The 4329-nt window shown below is 50.8% G+C and overlaps 1 pseudogene; it reads left to right on the forward strand.

Annotated features, from left to right (window-relative positions):
- Nucleotides 1-434: 434 nt before the first annotated feature.
- LOC136469260 (indolin-2-one monooxygenase-like) lies at nucleotides 435-3579 on the forward strand (annotated as a pseudogene).
- The last annotated feature ends 750 nt before the right edge of the window (nucleotides 3580-4329 follow it).

Genomic DNA, 4329 nt, shown 5'->3' on the forward strand with positions numbered 1-4329 from the left:
TGGTTGCCTTCCTCAGCCTCTGAACCTTCTGAACTTTGCGCCCAAAACTTGAAAGGCAGCGACTGGGGACTTGGCCTCCGGCACGCTGCCGCCACTAGGGCCACGGATCTCGACAACTCCGCACGACCCTCCGCACACCTCCTTTCATCGTCTTCCTCACTGTCTTCCTCCTTCGTGGCCGTCGAAGACGCCTGTACTCCTCGCCGGAACGAAGGCGCAAAGGTCAACCGTCGCCGCATACCATCCATTTCCAGAACTTGACAACAATTCAAGGAGAGGACAGTAGCCGAGCCCCAAGGTCGCGGGGACGCATCAACCGGCTGTTGGTGCTGGGAGCGTCGGAGGAGACAGGAGGAGAGCCTGTTCCGCTTGGCAGAACATACTACCCTTCGCCGCAATTGTAACAGTGCCATGCATGTTAACCTCTCAAAAAAAAGGTACCAAGTTAAACTATTCTTTTGTATTGATCAAATCAAATTTATACAAAGATATAAATAATGGGTATTCCGGCCGCTGGCGCCGCCTCTGGGTTGAACGTTGAACCCATATTGTCACGTCGTGCATGTTAATACGTCGTCTTCTGTTAGGCCGAGCAGTTGCCGCATAAATTGTGATTGACGCCATCGCAGGCTGATCACTCGAAACCGCTTGCCAAAATTACTGTACCCAGCCAGATCTAGAGAGACTGAGAGAGTGACATGGCTACTGGAGCAGCAGCAGCGCACTACCAGCAGCTCTTGGTCGTCCATGGCGACACATCCACACACCTGCTGCAGCTTCTGCTGCTCATCTCGTCCCTGCTTCTCTTGCTAGTGGCATCAATCAACGTAGCAACGACGTCGTCTAGCAGAAGACGACGCATCAATAACAAGAAGCTCCCGCTTTCGCCTCCCGGGAAGCTGCCCGTGATCGGGCACCTCCCCTGGTGGGCTCCCTCCCGCACGCCTCCCTCCGCGACCTCGCCGCCGCACACGGTCGGGACGGCCTGCTGCTCCTGCGCCTCGGCGCTGTGCCGACGCTGGTGGTCTCGTCCCCGCGCGCCGCGGAGGCCGTCCTGCGCACGCACGACCACGTCCTCTCTTCGAGGCCGTGGTCACCGGTGGCCGACATCCTGTTCTACGGCGCCAGGAGTGTCGGCTTCGCGCCCTACGGCGACGAGTGGCGGCGGTCCAGGAAGGTGGTCGCCGCGCGCATGCTCAGCGCCAGGAAGGTGGAGTCCTTCCGCCGTGGCCGCCTGGAGGAGGTGCGCGTCGTCCTCGCCAAGATCCGCGAGGCCGCCGCGGCGAGCGCGGACGACGGCACCGGCACCGGCACCGGCACGGCGGTGGACGTGAGCGAGCTGGTGAGCGCGTACGCCAACGACGTGGTCCTTGGAGAGTCGAACCGGGCGGGAGGGTGTAATAGGATGCTGATGGAGCTGGTCAACATGAACGTCGCCCTGCTTGGGGGTTCAACCTGGAGGACTACTTCCCGAGGTTGACGAGGATGGAGCTGCTCAGGAGGCTCATCTGTGCACAGGCCGAGAGGGTCCACAGGAGGTGGGACCAGCTGTTCGACGAGCTCATCCACGAACACCAACAGGCACAGCAAGATCAGAGCAGTAGCGATACTACTACTGAAGACTTGATACATGTTTTGCTGGCTGCAGAGGAGGAATATGGTCTCACCAGGGACAACGTCAAGGCGCTCTTAATGTTACGTATGTGGCCAACTCATTTGTACCTTTCATATATGCTGAACATCTACTTCTCACACCCAGATAAAGAAAATTTCTCTCCACACCTGAATTTCTGTATGTTGGATTAGCATCTAGGGGTTCTCTGTCATCTTCCTCCTATGGTCTTCTTCCTCCTCCATCTCGACCGACAACCACACTCCTCGCCAAATGATCACCGTCCTACTGTTCTTGTGGAAAATCTCTGCACCTTGAGCCTGTTTGATTGAGTCCCTGAGAAAGTTGTTTGATGGCCCAGGCAACAATCATCCGATTCTAATTGCTTGTGGTTCCTATCCTGCCACCAGTCCACCACCTCACTCCCTCGCCGTTTTCCCCATCCCTCATCAGTCACCACTACCTCCATGCCCACTCAGCCCCCTACACCTTATGGCTGGGCCCACCCGCCTCATCGCCACTGTGGGCACCGCCAATAATCCACCGGACACAAGGTTCGCCTAAGAAGTCAAGTGACAAAGACAAAGTTTGGGTTTGTGAGTGGCCTACCAGCCACAAAGCTCTTCCAAGAAAGTCAGGTGGCAGAGACAAAATTTGGGTTTGTGAGATGGAAAGCTTTTTTTAAGGAAGTGAGATTGACAAATTAAAGACAAAATTGGGTTTGTGAGAGGGGAATCTTTTTTTAAAGGAAATGAGATTACAAATACAAAAATTCAGGTTTGTGAGAGGGGAGTTTCACCTGGCCACAAGATATACAGCAGATAATCTGTACTGTATATAATAAAAAATAAGGACGTTGAAAAAGTTTTAAATAATTCATCTAAGCTTATATAGGTAGTATATATGTACGTGATATATAATTCTGAAATTTGATCTCTTGACACAGGAGACGTTTCAAGCGAGCATAGAATCATCATATCTGGTACTGGACTACGCCATGGCTGAGCGCGCTCATGCTGAACAGACATGTTATGGCCAGACTACAAACAGAGATAAGGACGACAACACCACTGCTTGCATCTGCAGGAAAAAAACAAGACATGGTGGTGATGGAGGAGGACCTCAGCAAAATGCCATACCTAAAGGCAGTTGTCAAGGAGACGCTGCGGTTACACCCACCAGGGCCACTCCTTATCCCACGCCTGTCGACCACAGACTGCGACGTCAATGGCTGCTGGATCCCTGCCGGAACACGCATCTTCGTCAACGCTTGGGCTCTCGGGAGAGACCCGGCGTCATGGGATAGGGCTGAGGAATTCATGCCCGAGAGGTTTACTCGAGCAGGAAGGTTCTGGTTCTGAAGCAGCAGCAACCCCTGATATGAAGGGCACGGACTTTGCGTTTCTGCCGTTTGGAGCTGGACGAAGGATTTGCCCAGGTATAAATTTTGGGATTGCGACTATTGAGATTATGCTAGCAAATCTGATGTACCATTTCGATTGGAAGCTTCAGAATGAGGGTACCGGCGGAGGTGTTGTTGATATGTCAGAGGTGTTTGGGATGGCACTACGCCGAAAGGAGAAGCTCTTCCTTGTCCCTACAATTCCAGCGTCATCAGGATGATGGCACCAAGACTGAAGTCCATGCGTGTCAGGAGAAGGAGGCGGGCTACTGTTACTCGTCCGGCAATGCAAGTGGCGAAGAGTGGCTGAAAGTATTGTCTGGGCGCGTTGGGAGTCTGTTGGGCCGAAAGCGGCTTTTGGGCCTGGTGGCCTTGTATGGCGTGGTACAAATGTGAGGCTGGTGGTAGAGAGGGGAAAGGATAACTGAATTGTAACTGAATTCTAGCTATTCCCTGCTGTCTTCTCTCTGAATCGTCGTCTTCTTCTTCTTCTTCCTCTGAACCTCTACTCTATCGAATACAACAGTTCATTCGTAGTGATTAATTCTTGTCTGAGAAAGAGAAGTTCGTGACAATGTGTAGCTGCACTATGTTAACACAAGTGTGTAGCTATGCTATGTTATTTGCATATATCTGTTTGGGCAACGTGGTGTCTTCTATGCATGCTGTAAACATACCATTCCCTGAATATATGTGTCATATTTGCTTTCACAACAGCTAGTCCTTTGAAGAAAACAGAAAACTTATACACAGACACAGCTAATAAACAAGGGAAAGGGCGTGCACCATTAAGCCGGCTGGTTTCCAAGACAAGATAGCTAGAGTCAAATGTTGCTAATTAGACAACCTCGACATATACAGCTACTTCAAGTGAAATTGACAGAGCCAGCTATACCTTTACCGACAGCCACATAAGAGTTTTTGCTCACATAGGGTTCCAACCAACTATGTCATTCATTCATTGGAAAAAATTTGTGGCCAGTTACTTTCAGCTCGTCTGATTTCTTCTATGGATGACCTCTTCAATCTTTTGTGAAGATATGTGAGCTAGCTACTTAATTAGTTACTGCACTCATCTTCAGCTACATGGTAGAAAAATCGATAGAAAGTTAGGCATGTCGAGCTTTACACATAGAAACATTGCGGCCACCTTTTGTGAGCATAACAACCCAGACCCCCCTGATCCAGCGTGTTTATTTGCCTAGAAATACACTAGTACTACAAATTAAGTAGTGTTTATATATGGTGGTTACTGTGGTGTTTTTATTTGGAGAAAAAGATTACTGTGGTGGTGGTGGAAGTTTTTGTGGGAAAC

Source organism: Miscanthus floridulus, chromosome 8, assembly GCF_019320115.1.
Source record: "Miscanthus floridulus cultivar M001 chromosome 8, ASM1932011v1, whole genome shotgun sequence".
In the NCBI taxonomy this organism is placed as follows: Eukaryota; Viridiplantae; Streptophyta; class Magnoliopsida; order Poales; family Poaceae; genus Miscanthus; species Miscanthus floridulus.